Raw genomic sequence first — 22,576 nt, 5'->3', positions numbered from 1 at the left:
GCATGTTCAGAAGGGGGAAAAAATAAGTTACCCATAATAGGAAATTAAGAGGAATTGCCATGGAATTGCCATCATAAATTAGATGGGCTGTCAGGAAAATATGATGGAATGATCTGCTATGGAAAGCTTATTTCTCTGAGCACATCTATTTTTTATGAGTTTGTATTATTCAGGAGCTTGAGATTCAATCAACGTGCCTGTCATAGGTGGCCAGAGTCTTTTCTAGGGAACCATACATGCTCTGCCATGAAGGGATCTGCAGAGGTCTAAGAAACCAACAAAGCATTTACTCCAAGGAACTGGTGCAAAGGCACTTTAAGGAACTTCCCAATGGGCCAAGATGAAATTTAAAAACTTACAGAACTGAAAAACGAAGGAAGCCTGTCAATGTAATAACTTTTGTTAGAACTTTTCACCCAAGACATTCTAGGTATTTTATTTTATTTTATTTATTGAGATAGAGTCTCACTCTGTTGCCCTGGCTAGAGTGCCGTGGCATCAGCCTAGCTCACAGCAACCTCAAACTCCGAGGCTCAAGCGATCCTCCGGCCTCAGCCTCCTGAGTAGCTGGGACTACAGGCATGCACCACCATAGAGGGCTAATTTTTTTCTATTTTTGGTAGGGACGAGGTCTCCATGTTGCTCAGGCTGGTCTCGAACTCCTAAGCTCAAACGATCCGCCCGCCTCGGCCTCCCAGAGTGCTGGGATTACAGGTATAAGCCACCACACCCAGCCTTTATTTTTTAATTATTATTATTTTTTAGAGACAGAGTTGCCCATGCTGGAGTGCACAGTGGCTATTCACAGGCAGGATCATAGCTCAGTGCAGCCTTGAACTCAAGGGCTCAGGGATCCTCCTGCCTCAGTCTCCCAAGTAGCTGAGACTACAGGTGCAGCCACCACACCCAGTTCATTCCAGGTACTTTAGATCTCTAGAGCATTCCACGTACGTTTTTGGAAGCTTTTCTAGATTATTTTTTTAGAGTATTCCAGGTACTTTATAATTTAACCACTACCACCAATATGCTGATGAACTAAAATCTGAAAAAAAAATCCTACCAAGCTAAATAAATGTCCCCAAGTGAACCACGTTCCCTTGCAACCATAGCCTGGGCCTGCAGAAGGAAGGAGAGGGGTCTTCTTTCCCTGTCCTTGACTAGATTCAGCTTATTTCTTCCCATCTTGGGAAAAGTCTGTGCTGTCTTGGGAGATGCTGTCACCACTGCTGTCCTCGTTAAGATTCTACCCCACTTGGCATGGGTGTCCAAGACACTGGATAGCTTCTCCACCTGCTTGATAGGTCTATCACTGACTCCAGGACAAGGAGTGAAACCAGGGAGCTAAAGAGGAAACATGGGCCATGCTCACCAGCACTTCCTCCCTCTGCAGAAGTTGTCTGAGTCACTAAGCTCAAAGGGAAGGGCTGTTCTCAGGTGACCTAGCACCTGATTTTCATAGGATTGTTTTTGAGAAAGGCAGGGTATGATAGGGTCAAAAATGACAGTGTTGTCACTGCCTTTTAAGGCCTGTTATACAGAATACAATTTTAGACAAAAATTCCAGTGTTTGATAAGCTAGGAAATGAGCACAAAAATACCCCATTTTGCAGTTAACCCCACACCTCCTCACTTCTCACTCCTTTCCATCCTGTTCTTGGGCCTGGGGTTCATGCCTGGAAGAATTATTTTGGTGGCACTAGACAAAGTAAGAAAGTGGAAAGAAAGCGGGCTTAAGAAGCCAGAGGCTGCGGACCTAGTTCCAACGGTACGCACGACAGGCTTCCAGATCCTGGGCAAGTCATCCAACAGCCCTGAGCCTGGGGTGAGGAGTTATTCATTCTGCAACTTGGGGCTGAGTTTCTGTGTTCGCCATACATAATTGTCAAACCCACCTTTGACTTACCCCTTCATTCATTCATTCATGCGACAAGTGTTCGGTAAGCACCTATTATAATTTTTTCAGTTGAAAAGAGAAAAGAAAAGGAAGGCAGCAGTTATTATAGCAGATGAGACAAAAACGAATACTCATAGGAAGATGATGTGCAACAGTATCAGTCAGGATGATAGCTACAACACTCACTGAGTCTCGATTAAAAAGAATGGGAGGGGGGCAGGCACAGTGCCTCACACCTGTAATTCAAGCACTTTGGGAGGCCAATGCAGGAGGATTCCTTGAGGCCAGGAGTTTGAGAGCATCCTAAGCAAAAATGAGACCCCAGCTCTACCAAAAAAAAAAATAGAAAAATTAGCCAGATGTGTTGTCACACCTGTCGTCTCAGCTACTTGGGAGGCTGAGGCAGAAGGATCGCTTGAGCCCAGGACTTTAAGGTTGCAGTGAGCTGTGATCATGTCATTCTACTCTAACCTGGGTGACAGAGCAAGACCTTGTCTCAAAAAAAAAGAATGGACAGTGGTGATATAGGGCCCATTGTATTATCCTGGATGGAGCTGGAGCCCATTCTACTAAGTGAAGTATCCCAAGAATGGAAAAACAAGCACCACATGTGCTCACCATCGAATTGGTATTAACTGATTAACTCTTCAGTGCATATATAGTAGTAACATTCATCGACTGTTGGGCAGATGGGAGGGGGGAGGGCATGGGTATATACACACTTAATGGGTACGGTGAGCACTGTCTGGGGGATGGACAGGCTTGAAGCTCTGACTTGGGCGGAGCAAGGGCAATATACATAACCTAAACATTTGTACCCTCGTAATATGCTGAAATTAAAAAAAATTAAAAATATTTAAATAGGCCGGGTGCGGTGGCTCACGCCTGTAATCCTAGCACTCTGGGAGGCCGAGACAGGCTGATTGCTCGAGGTCAGGAGTTCGAAACCAGCCTGAGCAAGAGTGAGACCCCATCTCTACTATAAATAGAAAGAAATTAATTGGCCAACTAATATATATATAAAAAAATTAGCCGGGCATGGTGGCGCATGCCTGTAGTCCCAGCTACTCAGGAGGCTGAGACAGGAGGATCGCTTGAGCCCAGGAGTTTGAGGTTGCTGTGAGCTAGGCTGATGCCACGGCACTCACTCTAGCCTGGGCAACAAAGCGAGACTCCGTCTCAAAAAAAAAAAAGAAAATATATATATATAAACAAATAAAAACAGGGTGTAGCAGCGGATATAAGGGGCTTAGGGACACTCTGCAGCCAGGAATGAGTCCGACCACCCAGAAGAGCCAGCAAATGGCACGACTTCCCCTGATGGCACACACTCCTCAGTTGGTGCCAACGCTGCAGCCCAGGCTGCTGGAGCTGGGCTGGGTGCCAGCAGCTGCCCGGGAAGAGGCAGACGCTCCGCTCCCTCCCGCGCCTGCGCCGCCTGTCGGGGGCCTCAGGCCTGCACGGTGGCTGCAAAGGAGGCCAAGATGGTGAGTTCCGACCTTGACTTTGGAGAAGTGGGACTCGTCATGTGGGATTTCTCCCTAAAATAGAAAAGATACCAAGAGATGCTGGCCAGTAACCCAAATAAACAAATAAATCCGACAAATGTGCATGGAAATGTCTTTGGAAAATCTTTTATGGAGAGCAGGTCACCAGATGTTTTTGGAATTCAGTTGAGACTATGGGAAATTTGTGATACAGTCTATTAACTTTTAAAAAATTATTTTTTTAACTTACAAATAAAAATTGTATATATTTATCATGTACGACATGTTGTTTTGAAATGTGTATACAGGCCGGGCGTGGTGGCTCACGCCTGTAATCCTAGCACTCTGGGAGGCCGAGGTGGGCAGATTGCTTGAGGTCAGGAGCTCGAAACCAGCCTGAGCAAGAGCGAGACCCCGTGTCTACTAGAAATAGAAAGAAATTAATTGGCCAACTAATATATATATAGAAAATATTAGCCAGGCATGGTGGCACATGCCTGTAGTCCCAGCTACTCAGGAGGCTGAGGCAGGAGGATCGCTTGAGCCCAGGAGTTTGAGGTTGCTGTGAGCTAGGCTGATGCCATGGCACTCACTCTAGCCTAGGCAACAAAGTGAGGCTCTGTCTCAAAAAAAAAAAAAAAGAAAGAAAGAAAAAAAAAGAAATGTGTATACACTGTGGAATGGCTAAACTGAGCTGATTTACATATGCATTACTTCACATACTTAGCACAATACATTTGAGATTCATCCATGTTGTGTGTCTCAATAGTTTGTTCTCTTTTATTGATTAGTAGTATTCCATTGTGCAGATGTATAGCAGTTTGTTTACCCATCCACCCGCCGAATGACATTTGGATTATTTCAAGTTCATGGCAATTATAAGTAAAGCTACTACAAACATTTATTTACATGTTTTTGTGTGAATGTAAGTTTTCATTTTTGTAGCAAAAATAATACCCTCACTTCCCTGATTTGATCATTATACATCATAGGCATGTATCCAAATATCACATGTGCCCCATAAACATATACAAATTATGTAGCAAACTTTAAAAAGTATTTTGAAGTAGATTTGCTGGGTGACACATTAATATGTATATACGTCACCAAACTGTTTCCAGAGTGGCTATACCATTTTGCATTCTCACCAGCAATTTCCAAGAGTTATTATTGCTCTGCATATTTTACCACGCTTGGTATTGTCAATATTTTTTTATTTTGGCCATCTCGATAGGTGTGTGATGGTATCTCACTGTGATAGTCAACCTTTGATGATATTCTGATCAAATGTTAATGAATCTAATCCTTCCTTTGTTGGTGGTATTTACTAACACTTCTCAAGAATGCTCCAGAGCATACTAGCTCTGCAGGATACCCTTAGATATTATTTGAAAAAGGGATTCCATTATCAATTAAGTTTAGGACACAAGAAGTTATTCTTTTTAAAGTTAAGTAAGTTTCTATACTATGAGACTTCTTAGTATCTTTAACATACCTATGTGAAGAATAACTGTCCACAAGAAAGATATATAATAGGTCATGTTCACCTAAAATTTGACCATGAAACTCTTTTCCTATGAAACATTACAAAGGGTGAATATTGGGCAAAACTCATTGGGCTGGTGATTCAGAGAGGAAAAAAGTAACCAATGGATACCTAGTAAGTGCACATTAACTGAAAACAGCTTTTCTTCTCTACACAGTGAACTGTCTCTTTGTTTTAAGAAAGTCTCCTCAATTTACCACTCCTCTTTAAGAGTAAGATTGCTGTGACTCTTCTCCTGAGAATATCCCACCACGGAACTGTGACTGACTCAAAAAGTCCTGTGACACTGAGATTTCTTGACTCCCAGCACAGTGGGTTGGTTCGCCACTGGAATGATATTTTCTTTCCTCATTGCCTGTCCCCGCTGAACAGGGTCACTTCCTGGCACTGTGTCCTCGATCAGCAAAGACCATAGAGTAAGCCAGGAAGACGTTTCCCCACTGTTTTACTTCTGTTCTGGTCCTCCTTAGGGCCATTAATTAACATGAAAGTCCATGTTCTTAGAGATCCGAGTGCACGTACCGCTCTCAAGAGGCGAAGCAGTGGGACTCTACACTCACTGCCTCCAAGGACCCTCTTGTGTAGTTCCCGGATGTATAGTTGAAAGGCTTCTCTCGGCCCCCAGCACTCGTGGAGGTTAGTGGGCTTGGGCAGAGATAGGAAGATTTCATTCCTCGCTGCCGATACATCAAGAGAAAATTATTAAAGGATTCTGAGCAGTACTCGGTCGACCTGAATCTTGAATTCTTGCTGAGATCGGGCTTTCAGGAGCCCTGATGAAGAGATAAACCAGTTCTCTCTGTTTCCACTGAACCCGTCCACACAGCACTAAGGCAATGTGGCCAATGTAACAACCCACCACGAATCACTACAAAGCTGAAATCATGTCCCCAGAGAGCTCACCGAGACGGAGATGAGTATTTCATGAAAAAGGCCCTGTTGCTGCAGAGGCAAAGGGTTCATCTAAATCCGTGTTTGCAGGTGCCGGTGTGTCAGCCGGAGAAGTGAGGCTTTCGCTCTGCTTTGACTCTAGCTGCTTCCCTCGGGGCTGCTCTTGCCCACGTGCCTGAGGCTCTGCCTGGTGGAGCCCTTCAGCCAACTGACTCACGCTGCACCTTCCATAGGTAGTGTTTGCAGCTGGCCAAGGGAAAGGGATTCTTGCGCCCAACATTTATCACCTTTTGCTCATACTCTCCTTACCCCCTGGAACTTCCACCTGACCCTGAAGGCCACCTTCCTCCTCTGTGACATCGCCCTTGTCAGCCCATTCTTATTGCCCTTCTAATCTTTTACCCATGTAGAGGGTCCTGCCCATGTGCCTGAGATACAATTGTATAGGTTCACGTCACAATTCCCTAGCTAGGATCCTTAGTTGGTGTTTCTCCAAGAATAGTCCACAGACCACCTGCATCAGTGTCACCCTAGGGTGCTATTAAAAATACAAATTATGAGGTCCCACCCTAGATCTGCAGAATCAAAATCTCTTGTAGGAGGCACAGACTCTGCTCTTTTAACAAAAACCCAGATGGTTCACTTTGCATTAGACTTGTAGAACAACTGGCCCAGCCCTTCCGCCCCATAGATCTGCCTGCTGGGCATCAGCTCAGCTAATTTCTGCTTCTCTTTATAAGAAAGCCTTTTATATATTTGCAGACCAGCCCCACCTGCCTCAAGCCTGCATGCTCATACCATTAAACATGTTGTTGTAATTTTCTTTACCCTACTCCCTAATAAAGTCCCATGAATATAGTATCTCTCTATAGTCTTATCTAGTTCTCATCAAAAGGAATGGCTGCTTACAGGCATGAGAAAAATAAAGGAGTACAAAACTACCTAGAAAACTAGAAAAGTGAACAAAATATGTGAAACAGATGCTTTCAGGCGATGGGCACAGGCAGTACGGGACTGACCCCTGACAGAAGGGAAGCAGGTAAAGTGAGTCACAAAATCCTCCAGGCTTTCCCATCAGGAGGCAATTTCTGAACTGCAATTCAGGGAAGTGAATTCAAACAGGTTCTGTAAGTCTCATCAAATTGAGATAACAGATATCAGAGTTCACCGAGGTCCAGGCAGCTAGAATTTAGAGCAGAGTACAGGTAGGAGGGGACTACAGAGAGAAAGAAGTCCAGAAATCTGAACAGGGGTCCCTGCATCTTTGATTGAGAAAACAATGTGCCAGTGCGTAGGACAAAACTCCACAAGGCAGGGCAAGGAACAACTTCCATAAAAAGAACAATTACCAGAAAGCTTAAAACTAAACATTTCTGGAGCTTACACAGAAGAGGAAATCATTTGAGTGCTCACCAGCCATGCTGGAAAGACCTCACTGAATTACGTGTGGTATTTAGCATAGACCCCAGAAGTGTCACGCCTTAGGAATGGGACTAAATTAGCCTAGAGTAAAGGCTACTAGACCTACTTTATAAGAGCTTAAAAACAAGCTTTGAGAGGCTCAAACAGATCTGCAAGAAATTTAATTACCTATCAGGACAAACTCCAATACACTTATAATGGAATGCAATAATAACTAGCATTCAACAATGAAAGAAATGCCCTACATCCATTAAAAAATTACTAGACTTACAAGAAACAGAAAAATGTGACATATAACCAGCACAAAAATCAGTCAATAGAAAAAGACCTCAAAATCATAAAGAATATGAAGTTATCAGAAAAAAAACATTAAAACAGATATTATGAATGTGTTTGATATCCTCAAAATTTAAAGGAAAACATGAATATAATCAGGACAAAAATGGAAACTATAAAAAAGAAGCAAATGGGAAGTACAACATCTGAAAATTATATTTCACTGAGTGAAATTAACAGATCAAATACCCTAGAAGAAAAGAACAGTAAACTTGAGAGAGAGGAAGGACAGGAAAAAATACTTGAAATTGTGTCTGAAATTTTTCCAAAATTCATGAAAACTATAAACCCAGAGATTCAGGAAGATTAACAAAGCCCAATTAGTAGAATAAACACAGTGAAAATTGCACTAAAGCACATTTTAATCAAACTGCTGAAAACCTGTGATAAAGAAAAAAATCTTCCTAGCCTCTGGGAGGCCAAGGCGGGTGGATTGCTAAAGATCAGGAGTTAGAAACCAGCCTGAGCAAGAGCGAGATCCTGTCTCTACTACAAATAGAAAGAAATTAATTGGCCAACTAATATATAGAGAAAAAATTAGCCAGGCATGGCGGTGCATGCCAGTAGTCCCAGCTATTCGGGAGACTGAGGCAGCAGGATTGCTTGAGCCCAGGAGTTTGAGGTTGCTGTGAACTAGGCTGATGCCATGGCACTCTAGCCTGGGCTACAAAGTGAGGCTCTGTCTCAAAAAAAAAGGAAGAAAAAAAGAATCTAAACATTACTATGAAAAGTCAGATGTTTCCAGACTAGATATAGAAATCAAAACCAAATTATACCCAGTTAAAATGGCTTTTATCAAAAGGGCAATAACGAATGCTGGCAAGAAGGTGGGGAAAGGGGGACTCTGGTACACTCTAGGTAGGAATGTAAATTAGCGCAACCACTATGGAGAACAGCACGGAGGTTCCTCAAAAAATTACAAATAAAACTGGCATATGACCCAGCAATCCTGCTGCTGGGTATATATTCAAAGGATGAGAATTCAGTATATCAAAAACATATCTAGGCCGGGCGCGGTGGCTCACGCCTGTAATCCTAGCTCTCTGGGAGGCCGAGGCGGGCGGATTGCTCGAGGTCAGGAGTTCAAAACCAGCCTGAGCAAAAGCAAGACCCCGTCTCTACTATAAATAGAAAGAAACTAATTGGCCAACTAATATATATAGAAAAAATTAGCCAGGCATGGTGGCTCATGCCTGTAGTCCCAGCTACTTGGGAGGCTGAGACAGAAGGATCGCTTGAGTCCAGGAGTCTGAGGTTGCTGTGAGCTAGGCTGACGCCACGGCACTCACTCTAGCCTAGGCAACAAAGAGAGACTCTGTCTCAAAAAAAAAAAAAACATATCTGCACCCCCAGGTTTATTGCAGCACTATTTACAATAGCCAAGATAGGGAATCAACCAAAGTGTCCATAACAAAGAAAACCCCACAAATTATATGCAGTCTACTATATATTAACATTCAATATAAAAAACATAGGTAGGTTAGAAGTAAAAGAATGAGAAAAACATACCATTTAAGCACTACCCATAAAAAAAAGTTGAAAGGGGCTATATTCATATCAGAAAAATAGATCTTAGAACAAGAAATATTACCAAGAATAAAGAGGGACATTTTATATTGATAAAGGGATTAATGGATCTGGAGGAAGTAAAGATTCTAAATAAGTAAGCACCTGAAAACAAAACCTCAAAAAATATAAACCAACCCTGAAAGAACTGAAAGGAGAAATAGACAAATGCACAACTAGATTTCGAGATTCTGTCACTCTTCTCTCAGTACTTGATAGAACAAGTAGACAGAAAATCAGTAGAAATATATGAGGCTTGAACAGTACATGAAATCGAATGTTTAGTAAGACTGTTTTCCTGGAATTGGCACTGGGAACTACAGCCAAAAACAACAGGCTCCCATATTCTAAAGAAAGCTGCCAAAAATGAGGCCACCAACCCCTTAGCAAAAGACAGACAAATTATATGAGTAGATTAATAGCGTGTGGTATATGTATATCATCGAGTTCAACTCAGCCACAAAGAAAACAATGGTGTCTAGCACCTCTTGTATCATCCTGGATAGAGCTGGAGCCCATTCTAAGTGAAGTATCCCAGGAATAGAAAAACAAGCACCACATGGACTTGACTCACCGTCAAATTGGTATTAACCGATCAACACCTAAGTGCATACGTAGTGATAACATTCATCATAACATTCATCGGGTGTTGGGCAGATGGGAGGGGGAGGAGGGGATGGGTATATACACACCTAATGGGTGTGGTGCACACCGTCTGGGGGATGGACATGCTCGAAGCTCTGACTCGGGTGGGGCAAAGACAATATAAGTAACCTAAACATTTTTACCCCTGAAATATGTTGAAATTAAAAAAAAAGACAGGCCGGGCGCAGTGGCTCACGCTTGTAATCCTAGCACTCTGGGAGGCCAAGGCGGGTGGATTGCTCAAGGTCAGGAGTTCAAAACCAGCCTGAGCAAGAGCGAGACCCCGTCTCTACTATAAATAGAAAGAAATTAATTGGTCAACTGATATATATATAAAAAATTAGCTGGGCATGGTGGCGCATGCCTGTAGTCCCAGCTACTCGGGAGGCTGAGGCAGAAGGATCACTCGAGCCCAGGAGTTTGAGGTTGCTGTGAGCTAGGCTGACGCCACGGCACTCACTCTAGCCTGGACAACAAAGCGAGACTCTGTCTCAAAAAAAAAAAAAATAGAAAGAAATTAATTGGCCAACTAATATATATATATATATAAATTAGCCGGGCATGGTGGCACGTGCCTGTAGTCCCAGCTACTCTGGAGGCTGAGGCAGCAGGATTGCTTGAGCCCAGGAGTTTGAGGTTGCTGTGAGCTAGGCTGACGCCACGGCACTCACTCTAGCCTGGGCAACAAAGTGAGACTCTGTCTCAAAAAAAAAAAAAAAAAAAAAGACAGACAGATTAGCCCTAATAACCCTCCCTGCTGTCATTCCCACAACCGCTGGCCTTGCCACCACCCACCTAGGAAACAATGGGGAGAAAGGAAGTTGGAGGTCTTTGACCTCAGGATGCATCCCCAGGTGCACAGTAAACAAGCTCCCCCTGGCATGGAGCCCCATTTGGAAGGGGCCGGGGGAAACTCCCTGCGGAGCCCGATGGTACCCGCCTGAAGGGAGGCTCGCTGTCTGGAGGTTGCGAGCTCCTGTAAGCCGGCAGGCCCGTATCAGAGCAAGGAGAGACTTATTGGGAGAAATCATTCTGTAGCCCTGGGAGTTTTTGCCACATTTATGAATTTAGAGAAAGGCACTTTCTTCTCTGGACACTTCTGGAGACCAAAAGCTTAAAGGAGCAGCAAAAGGTGGAGGGAAAAGCAAAGACTTTGACAGTGGTCAAGAGAAGGGGACAGTAACCCCCTACACCAGCCCTGGAGGAAGCTCAGAAAGTTGGAGTGGGGAGTAACCTAGTTGCTATGGCCCACACACAAGGAGTCCCTAGGCTAGAGGAGACAAGAGACAGGGGCCACAATGATGCCCAGGAACAAGAAAGGCCACTGTGGCCAGGCCCAGTGGCTCACACCTGTCATCCCAGCACTTTGGAAGGCCAAGGTGGGAGGATCCCTTGGGGTCAGGAGTTCGAGACCAGCCTGAGCAAGAGTGAGACCCCCCCCCATCTCTACAAAAACTAGAAAAATTACCTGGCTGCGGTGGCATACATACTCAGGAGGTTGAGGCAGGAGGACCACTTGAGCCCAGAAGTTTGAAGCTGCAGTGAGCTATGATGACACCACTGCACTCTAGCCCAGGTAACAGAGCAAGATCCTGTCTCAAAAAAAAAAAAGAAAAGAAAAGGAAAGCAAGGCCACCCTCAAGGCAGGTGTTCTCAGACACCCCACGAATTAAGCCTTGAAAATGGGTGGGATTCGAGAGAATAACAATCTCAAAGCAGACCCCTGACACACACACACACACACACACACACACACACACACACACACACCTTCCTTCTGAGATGCTCAGTGAGCAGTCCCTTGAGAGAGCAGCCCACATCCTCCCTCCTAACTGAGGTCCCTGAGCTCCACCAGGCTCATAGGAGGGACAGGCTCAGGGTGAAATCAGATCTGAGCCTGGAGTTTGAATAACTGAAAGTGACTGGAAACCTAAGACCCTGCCAAAAACGTTGCTAAGGTAAAGAAAGGGGGGAATTGACAGCGCACAGTGATGGGAAAAACATTAAACTATTTCACATTAATAACCCGCTGATTTGAGAGTGCTTAACAAAACCAGATTGAGTATAACACACGTATCCAAATAGTGCACATATTTGTTATTGCTTGTCACCATACTGGGATGCATTACATTATATTTATATGCAATGCCGTGCTTAATAATGTACCTATTGTTGAACGTTTGGATTATTTCCAATTCTTCTCCTCTTAGGAATAAGGTTGCTGTAAACATCTTGGGATAAATTGCTCTATTTTTCTTCTTAGCTGTTTCATCAGGTCCCAGCCTTCGCTCCCCTTCTAATCTCTGGGCTAGACTCCCTTCCTATATGGTCCCTTAGCTCACCTCTTCGATTCCTGTCACTCTATCGTGACACCCCAGCCTTCTGTTGTAGGTGACAGGGTGCAGTTCAGACTGGCTTACACACAGAAGGGGACTTACTGGTTCCCACGACTGAAAGCCCCAGGGTAGAGCTGGCTACAGACCCTTCAGTGCTGAGCCTCAGAGGATACCATCTGGCTACTTCTCTAGTGGCTTTGCTCTGCCTTTCTCCAGGGCTTGGTTTTGTCCTCAGGTTGAAACGGCCCGGGGAATGGAGATGGCAGCCTCGGCTCCAAGCCTCGTCTCGTCACAAAATACAGGGTAAGAAAATGTGTCTTTGCCACAAGTCCTAGAAAACATCCTTCATTGATCTCATTAGCTCCAAATGAGTTATGTGTCATCTCTGAACCAATCATAGTGGCCAGGAGGTGAAATACAATGACGGACTTAAAGTAGATGTAGGTATATGGTAGTAAAATTTGGTGGCACTCGAGCAGGTGGGAGGGGGGCGGGGAGAAGAGGTGAATTCACACCTAGCGGGTTCAGTGCACACTAACTCAATCTGTACAAAAGTAATTCATGTAACTAAAACATTTGTACCCCCATAATATTCTGAAGTAAAAAATATAATAAAATAAAGTAGGTATAGGTGTGGGTGAGTGGAAAATCCATTCATATGGTGGAAAATGAGGAAGGGATGTTTCCTAAGGAAAATTTGAACTATTGTTAACAGAAAGAGGGAGCATGGACTGTGGGCACCAAAAATGTTTGTCCACTACACCCATGAGTGTGTTTGTTTCTCTCTCTAGGATTGTAAACTCCCTGGGTAGGGATCCTATGGACTTCACCATTGTATTCACAGTACTCAGAACAATGCCTGGTGCTAGAAGGTAATTGCTTAATGATTATAATTGAATGAATAAATTCCCCAAAGTGGAATGACCAGGTTGGAGGAGATAAACATTTTTTAAGACCCTATTACATGTTACCAGATTCTTCTCCAGAAAAAAAAAAAAGTACCAAGTTGTAATGGAATTGTAGTAAAAGAACAGTATAATGGTAGTGTATACTAGGATAGCTATTTCCCCCAAAATATTGCTGACATTGAGTTTTATTATTGTCATTCATTTTTGGTAATACAATAAGTGTTTAGCAGATTTTTAAGCTGTTTTATTTTATATGCATTTAAATCATTAATAAAGTTGGTCATTTGCCCAGTACTAAAATTATTTATAAATTTGCCTATACATTTTTAAAAGACATTTAATTAGATTTTATAAATCCCCTCATCCAAGTTACATCTTCCACTACATTTCCACAGTGATTGGTCTCTGAGGATTGTTTTAAATTGTAGTAAAATACACATAACATAAAATTTAGCATCATAACCATTTGTAACAATATGGTTTAGTAGTGTTAAGTACACTATTGTGTAAATAATCTCCAAAACTCTTTTCATCTTGCCAAACTGAAATTTTATACATGTTAAACAATAACTCCTCATTCCCTACCCCCCAGAACCTGGCAACCACCATTCTACTTTTTGTCGAATTTGACTACTCTAGATATCTAAATGGAATCATATAGTATTTGTCCTTTGTGTCTGATTCATTTCACTCAGCACAATGTCCTCAAGGTTCATCCAAGTTGAAACATATGTTGGAATTCTGTTACTTTTTAGGGCTGAATAATATTCCATTGTATGTGTATACCACATTTTGTTTATCCATTCTTCTGTTGATGGACACTTAAGTTGCTTCCATCTTCGGGCTATTGTGACTAATGCTGCTATGGAGATAGCTATACATATATCTGTTCAAGACCCTTTTTTCCACAGCAGTTCTATCATTTACATTCTCAGCAAAAGTGTGCACAAGGGTTCCAGTTTCTCCACATCCTTGCCAGTGCTGCTTATTTTCTGGCTTTTTGGAAGTAGCCGTCCTTATGGGTGTGATCTGAGTATTTTTTATATATCCCATAGAGAAGATGTGGAACACAAGGTGGGCAGTGATATGTTAAAGGTATTGAGAGGTCCTTTGCCCATTTTTCAATTGGGTTGTTTGTTTTTTTACTATTGAGTTGTATGAGTTGCTTATAGAAGTTTCTACAAAGCAAACAATCAACAAGACAAAAAGGCAACCTACGGAATGGGAGAAAATATTTGCAAACCAAATGTCAAATAAGAGGTTAATATCCAAAATATATAAGCCAAAATATATACAACCCATTAAAAAATGGGCAAAGGGCTTGAATAGACTTTTTTTTTTTTCCAGAGAAGACATACAAATAGCCAACAGGGAGCTGGCAAGCCACTGGGGAGTTGGAATGAAGGAGCAGTGTGACTTGACATGATTTTAAAAGATTGTTTTGCATGACCATCCCCCAGATGGTGCACATCTCACTCATTATGTATGTATATACCCGCCCCCCTCCCCCCTCCCGCCTACCCAATACCCTATTACTGTAGTACCTATGTGTCCACTTAGGTGCTGCTCAGTTAATACCAGTTTGCTGGTGAGTATATGTGGTGCTTGTTTTTCCATTCTTGGGATACTTCGCTTAGTAGAATGGGTTCCAGCTCTAACCAGGAAAATATAAGATGTGCTGGAAACGCAGACTTGTGGGGGGAGGGGGGAAAGGGCATTTATTGAAACCTTAAAATATGTACCCCCATAATATGGCGAAATAAAAAAAACAAAAAACACACACAAAAAAACAAAAAGAAAAAACTCACACACACACAAAAAAAGATTGTTCTGTCAGAGTATTTGGACAAGAAGAGGTGACTGTTTAGGGCCAGGTCAAAAGCAGAGAAGCCAGTTAGAAGGTGATTGCCACAATCCAGGACACATGGCAGTACCACAGTCAAGGATGGAAGGGATGGCAGTGGTGGGAAACTGTCAGAGCTTAGATCTATTTGGAGCTATCAGCATTTGGTGATGGTGTGGATGTGGGGTATGAGAGGAAGAGGGGATTCTTTAAGGATGAGTCTGGACTTCTGCCTGAGCAGCTGGTATGACTGGGTTGCCATTTACCAAGAAGAAAACCATAGGAGAATCAAGTTTGGTGAAAGAGACCAACCAGGAGCTCAGTTTTGGACGTGTTGGTCTGAGATGCTGACTTCATAGGGAGTGATTGAGTAGGCAGGTGGATGGGCTAATCGGCGGCTCAGCCGAAAGATTAGGGCTAGAAGGTGGCTCAGGACATAGTTCCAGCCACCTATGACTGTGAACTATTGCCAGCCACCTGCGTGAAAAGACTGGGAGCTGGAATGTCATCATATGCAAAAGAATGAGTTGGGGCCAGGTGCAGGGGCTCATGCCTTTAATCCCAGCACTTTCTGAGACTGAGTCAGGAGGATCATTTGAAACCAGGAGTTCGAGATAGCCTGAGCAACATAGTGTGAGACCCCATTTCTACAAAAAATGTAAAAAATTTTAAAAATGTAACTGAGCATGGTGGCATGCCCCTGTACATACTATCAGACTGTGTCTGCATGTATCAGAATTTCTGGAGGTCTTGTGAAAACACAGCTTGCTGGGCTCAGAGCTTCTGATGCACTAGATAAGGAGAGGGACCTGAGAATTTGCCTTTCTAGTGAGTTCCTAGGTGATGCTGCTGCTGCTGCTATGGGGAACATACACTAGGGGGTGCTGATTTAGTAGAAGGAACAATCCCCACGGTTGAAGGATGAGGCGTCTGCTCAGATTTTCAAGTAAATATGTAAATCCCTATATTCTTTCAAAACATGAGGCTGGGGAGCCCTAAACCGTAACTGAGATTGAATTTCTCACCACCCTGAGGAGGGGATGCTCAAGACTGGATTTAATTTGATTTAAAAAAAAAAAAAAAAAAGAAAGAAAGCAATATGGTTTTTCTTATATGTGATTGTCAACATTTTACTCAAAAACACAGATAAAGAAATCACTCCCTAAAATAAAGTCAGTCCTCAGTGAGCCCGGATATGGGCAAAAATGGAACTGGATTAAAATTCCAAATTGGTAGCTCACAGGCTGTGTGATTTTTGGGTGAAATATCCAACCTCTCTGGACTTCAAATACTATACCTGTGAAATAGAGAAGACAGTAGCAAACTCACAGGATTATGGGACAGGTTAAATGAGACAGCGTAAGTAACATAAGGAGAAACTATCTTACTGTTAAGCAGAGACTAAATCTGCCAGTGGCAGATGCAGGCCAGGAGGGCAGTTCCTGGGGGTGGGGGTGGAGCGACTGCAGGAAAGCGCAGCTAACAACCACAAAGAACAGGAACCTGAGGTTTTGAGGCACCTGTGGCACTGCAGCTTTGTCAGTCACGTACATCATTCCTCTGGTGACACCCACACTTCCCATAAGCCCTCCCAGGACCAGGCCAATAAAAGGAAAGCACCTGGGAGTCCTCAACGTCTTTCCCCACTGGTGGAGACTGACCCGATCCTCTCTGGAACGTGCTCTCACTTGCATAGCTCCCTTCTTTTCTGCAGTAAAAGCTATTTGTGTGGAACTGCTTCCTGTCTGAGGTCACTCCATCGCACCAGCCCTGCTTGTGAATTTTCCAAGCAAGGAGTCAAAGAAGCAGGATGACAGTCCCCCAAGAGGCCGGACCTGACATTACCCAATTCCTACGCACCTTGCCAGTTTCACTGTCGGCTTCCTGACCAAGGCCAGCTGTGGGCCTGCCATCTGTGTACCCTTCTTTAATCCAGCTCTCACCTGCTAAGACAGACGTGCTCCAAAGTCAGCTGAACCTGTTATCAAACCTGTTTTGTTAATTGTAATCATGATATGTAATATGTAATTTAATGAAATATTACTTAACTCCATGAAATATGAGTGCAAAAAAGAAATAGCATTCTTGTTTCTTATGAAAAAAAAAAACACCTAAATGCTTCAGAAAGTCTCCATAAAGGCAAGTCGTTAAAATAAATCACCGTCAGTTTATGTGCATGTGAGACAACTGTAAAAGAGTGGAGGAAATAGTAAAAATCTAGCAAGGCTTTCCATTCCTGTTGCTTGCACATACCTTTACGTTCTTGCTGCACATCAAAGAATCCTACGCTGGAAATCTCAGATGATGGATTACAGATGTGGTTTATGCAAGAATAATGATTTAAAACACTGGTCAGGGACCCATCCTCAAAAAGGGGGTCTTGGCCTTGAACAGACTGGCAAAGCAATGTACAGATCCATTTTTCCAATTAAAGTAAAACGCTTGCAGTATGACTATATCTCTCTGTGTGATTCCCCACTTCCACCGACTTTTTAAACAGACCAAAATGCCAGTTCTATTCACACTGGGTGAGAATTTTTCACAGTCCTTGGCACGCCCTAAATGCTAGCTCCTTCCCCCATCCACCACCCCACCACCACCTTGCAAGTTTGATTTCATACCCAAATGCCGTGTCTGTTCTTTAGCATTTCGTCAGTAAATACACACTGCCGAAGTATCTTCACGTTGTCCCAAACCAGCGCTATTTGCAGAGAACATTTGCTTAACCTTAGAGTGTTGCGGCCCAGGACATTTCCCTTTCACACATCCTGGAGGCAGCCTCGCCCCCACAAACCGTGGCAGAATCCAGAGGGGCCCCCGCAGGGGGACAGTGCAGAGAGAGCCCAGGAAGATTCCCCAGCTGTTCATAAGAACAACGACATCTAGTCCTTACGCGACGCCCTAATGGTGATGAGCCCATTGAAGGTACAGGTCAATCTCCTGACACCCCTGAGCTGGGTCTGCACTGCTCCTCTCCGCTCAGAAGTTTAGGGACTGGAAGGAAGGAAGGTTCGTTGACTGGCTTAGGGCGGCACTACAGGTTAATAGGAAAGACAGAGGGAGACTCCGGGGTTGCAGAGGTTGCCGGCTGCAGGCCCTGATCTTGGGTCTTTTGATTTGGCTCCTTTCTCAAGAACCCATGTGTCTCTTCTGACCACAGCAAAGCCTTTATGCACAATGGGCATGTCCGTGTGTGTGTGTGTATGCGTATGCACATGTATTTTTCTGCTTCATGAGATAACCTGGAAAAGAAACAAGGTGGGTCATGTTTCACCACGCTTCACTTCCCCCGTGCCTCAACTGGTGGAAACAAGCTCAGCCTTCCCCGGCCTTGCTGCACTGACTGAGAACTTGTTTGCAAAGAAAGCGGCAGATGCCAGGACCACCTGCACACACCTTCTCTGTCCCTCCCCAGCAACGGGAAAAGCCAGGAACAGCCCAGTCTAGGTGAAGGGTGAAGGCCTAAACTTTCTGGAAGCGCTGGCTGCTCTTGCCCTTGGGAAGTTGCTGAACATAGGACAGGCAGCCTCCCGGTACTTGGAGCATCCCGTTGTGTTAAAATAGGATATTCACCACTCTGGGAGGCCGAGGCGGGTAGATAGCTCGAGGTCAGGAGTTCGAAACCACCTGAGCAAGAGTGAGACCCCCGTCTCTACTATAAATAGAAAGGTGGCGCATGCCTGTAGTCCCAGCTACTCGGGAGGCTGAGGCAGGAGTATCACTTGAGCCCAGGAGTTTGAGGTTGCTGTGAGCTAGGCTGATGCCACGGCACTCACTCTAGCCTGGGTAACAAAGCGAGACTGTCTCAAAAAACAAACAAAAAAAAAATAGGATATTCCTTGGTCCTTAGAAACTTCCCACATTTGCTCCCTTCCCACCCACCCTTTTTCCATTGCTGGGCTGTGGCCATGCCACAGCTGGGATACACACACTGGCTGGTTATAAATCATTATCGTGGCATGTAAGTCATTTGCACAGTACAGGGGCTGTCTTATTTGTTGGAGGAAAAATTATGCAAACATCGGCTCAGTCTGAGAGCAAATACAGGCTGGCCATACACAGAATATAAACGGGGAAGATTTATAAGACCCTGTTGTCTCTTCTGGGGTCAATCTGGAGGGCCTCTGGGACCCACGATGCCTTCGGCTACCTGTGCCTATCAGGTGGTTGCTGTGCCCAGAGCCCTGTTGGAGCTCTAGGTGATGGCACCTAGAAAGAAACCCCAGCTGACCAGAGGTAGGAGGGGAAAGAGGGTAGGAATAGAGGTGTCGACAGGACACACTGTGTAAACAAAGGAGAGATTGATGGTAACACACAGACTTTGCCCCTGAAGTTTCTAACTCTGCCTGCAGTCACCGTGAGCTAAGTCACTGTGTGCTGGACCAGAAACTGCACCCAAATCCCAGTGCCACTTCTTCCAGCTCCTGTGTTTCTCGGCTTCCCTCTCCAAACCACAGGAGTCCACCAAGGGTGGTCTGCCTTGCCCCACAAGGATGGCAGGGATCTGTGTCATACAAAACCAGCAAGAGCATCGTAAAATTGCTCATTCTGGTCCTGGTGGGGCCGGAGATTGGGGATAAACTTCAACTGCTTTGCTTCTCAACTAACTCGCACTTTCTAGGCTGCCCGTGGGCCTAGAAACCCCTTGAGTGGTATTCTCTCCTGGTAGCTTGAGTTGGATTTAAAGTCAGCCATAACACAGGGAAGCTAACATTGCCAAATGTGTCCTTCTTCACTGTTTAAAAAAGTGACATATTTTGAAGGCAGCACCAAGAAGTTGCGGATACGCTGACTGTTCCGCAGTTCAAGACCTGCGGTGGGATCCCAGCCCCGCGCCGTCAGTCCTGGGCCAGTTGCTTCATGACACTCACATGTTTGTTTTGCCCACAAGCTTGGGGTGTGCAATCGGAGGTGTGTGGGCCCCACTGGCTTCTGCGTCCCTGACTCCCGGGAGCACCGTGACGAGTTCCTTCATTCCCCGCCTCTATAGAAAAAGGAGCCATTAGAATCTCCCTATAAGCTTCATTATGTTGTCAGACCTTCCTAAACTCTGCTCTGGACAGAAGCTGGCAGTTGGCACGGTGGCGAGGTCATTGCCCACTTTCACTCCGGTCTTGCTCAGTTGAAGGCTGTGGCGTGCCCCGCCCCAGTCCCACTTGCAGGCCGAGGGTGTCAGGAGGTTGGCTGCAGAGAAGCCCCCCCCCCATCTGAGTCCCTCTCAGAGAAGTGTCCTTGGTTGAAGGAAATGCCTTGGTACCCAGGTCACATGCCTTCCCCAGGGATAGCCTCATCCCATGGCTGGCCCATGAGGGGCACAAAGGCCCAGCCCCGAGCCTTATTCTAGGACAACTCGGTGGGCTGTCCCAGTAGCAGATTCTCCCCCCTCACCCCATGAGATCAACTGAGGCATTGGCTGCAACTGCATCGCAGTTCAATCTCCCTTTCTGTTCCCTCTCTCCCTTCCATGCGCTGTTCCCCAGAGCATGCAACCTGTGTGCACCGCCATCACACGGGCTGCCTCTCGGCAAAAACCTAAGGTCGCTACCCACCCACACCCACATCCAGGCCTGCCTTGAGCAAGGCTCAGTTCAGAGGCCTTACTGTGACAACTCGCACTTCCCCACACGCCCTTCCGTGGAAGGATGACTATCCAATTTCCCGTGTTCAGGGTGGGGTGTGTGTGTGTGTGTTTTAATCCATTCCAGAAGAACCCAAAACAAGCTGGGTGATGTCCCACATGTAGCTGACAACGCGATTAGGTCAGGCTGGCTAATTAAGACTCATTCACTGCCGTCTCCTGAGATGAAAGCTACCGCGGGGCTGGCATAGAAAGCAATTAACCCCACCTGAGTTCAGAAGCTTATGTGAGCTGAGAGAGCCCATCTCCCCTTCTGGAGCTATTAATCAACGATTCTAGTATTTTCCCCCACCCTTCACTCCCCTCTTACCTCCCTTCACTGGTGGCATCAGTTGTCATTCTGTGCAGTCCCCTGGCTGAGAGCACAAGTGCAGGCTTGGAGGCTGTCACGGAGAGAGGGCACACGGTGCCTGGGGTGGTTGGCATCTGCTTCTGCAGCCACGCTCCTTTTGCTTGGAAGCGTCTCGCAGCCTGGCTGACGTGAGCCGCAGTCTCGAGAGGCACCAGCACGAAACCCAGGGACACCGAATCCTCGTTGATGTAAATGAGTGTGGCTTACATTTGGCAGGGTGAGGTGATGAGTTTTTAAATGAGAAAATCTGAAGCGCTGAGGGTAAGGCGAGGGGCCTCCACGTGGTAGATGGTAGAGGCTTGTAATTACCCACATCAGCAGCCCTTTTGAATTGACCTGGTTATTTGCAGACAAGGTTACTGATGTTTTTTTATTTGCACAAGGTTACTGATGTTTTTTATTTGCACAAGGTTACTGATGTTTTTTATTTGCACTGTTTCCAAAATAGCTGCACTTCCTTCTCATAACACCTTTTTTCTTTATGTCTGTGGTTGTGATCTTAGTTTTCTCCTGATGTCACTGAGAGCAAAGAAAAGTTGGCAGGCTGGTCCCAGGCTGGTCCCAAGACTCGCCTCTAGGGGGCGTGAGTAACACCGTCTCCAGCACGGCGGCTGGAGACTGGCGAGTGATCTAGACTTCTGATGTGCGCTCTGCAGTGAGCGGGTTGGGTGAGAGAAGGGGGTAGGCATTTATTTATACAGACAGAGACATTCTAACGCCCCGTGCAGCACGCTTCCTCCCTCGCAAATTCTCTGAACGAGTAATTGGGAGATTAAGCGGAAAGTAATCAGTCTAGGGCAGACCATGGAAAATGATCTTGGTGCCACCATAGATTTTACTGTTGAAGCAACTATAATTGCTAACGCTTTTGAATTCAGAGTCTTGTTTTCTCCCCACTGGACAGTGCTAGATAAATACGGGCAACCCTTTGCTTCTGAACGCTCCCTTTTCTCGGCTCCGTGTAAACTGTCACCCACAGTTGGCAGTTACCATAAAAATGTTGCGATTACTGAGAATACTGTTTATCTTATAATAATTGATAAACTGACTCTGAATGGTGACATCATCTGTCCTTCTTCTCCAATTTTAGGGGTGCACTTGTGTGGTGTTTCTCCATGCACCCACTTCGCCCAGATTTCTTTCTGCCACTGTTACACTGGGACCCATATGGTGGCCTTTAGAGTTAGAAAGTACTATTAGGACTAGAGTTGATGGTCTAAGACACAGAAAGGGACAATACAGTTAACAATAAGAAAGGATGGATGGAGGAAGGCTGAATGGCCAGATCGGTGGATATGTTGAAAATGAGCCAGGATTTACACTCACACGTGAAAGGAATTTGAAAGACAGAATGTCCCAAGAGTGAAGAAATCCTTGTAGGCAAAGGCATCCAACCTGCTAGTTGTGATTAGGAAGTCAGGGTCCCAAACCCCAGAATGCCACCTACTAAATTCCTAAGGATTTCTTTAGAAGACAGTTAAAACCTATACACCATTTAACCCCAAGTCCCTATCTTGTTTCCTATCTTAGAGAACTGGGCTGTGAGAACATCTTTAGCCCTTCTAGATTAAGAACTAAATTTCTAATTTTAGGTCTCCTTTCTCTTGTCTCTGCATGGCTTTCTAAAAATGATGAGGAGAGAGGGAACACGTCTGAGGGCAGAACGTAAGGACCTCCAAAATTCCGCCTCTCCATACGAGTAACTAGAACAC

At 44.8% G+C, this 22,576-nt stretch overlaps 1 long non-coding RNA gene across 1 annotated transcript in view; it reads right to left on the bottom strand.

Annotated features, from left to right (window-relative positions):
• The window catches only part of LOC142862397 (uncharacterized), a 42,604-nt gene extending 21,382 nt beyond the window's left edge, over window positions 1–21,222 (bottom strand). The window contains exons 1-2 of the long non-coding RNA XR_012913452.1: window positions 20,823–21,222; window positions 19,746–19,858 (exon numbers count right to left, since the gene is read on the bottom strand). This is a non-coding gene — a long non-coding RNA (uncharacterized LOC142862397). The remainder of the gene's footprint in view (window positions 1–19,745; window positions 19,859–20,822) is intronic.
• Window positions 21,223–22,576: the final 1,354 nt, after the last annotated feature.

The sequence above is a fragment of the Microcebus murinus genome, chromosome 19 (genome assembly GCF_040939455.1).
Source record: "Microcebus murinus isolate Inina chromosome 19, M.murinus_Inina_mat1.0, whole genome shotgun sequence".
Taxonomy (NCBI): Eukaryota; Metazoa; Chordata; class Mammalia; order Primates; family Cheirogaleidae; genus Microcebus; species Microcebus murinus.
Note: the sequence above shows the minus strand (reverse complement) of the source record. Positions and strands in the feature narration are given on the sequence as shown.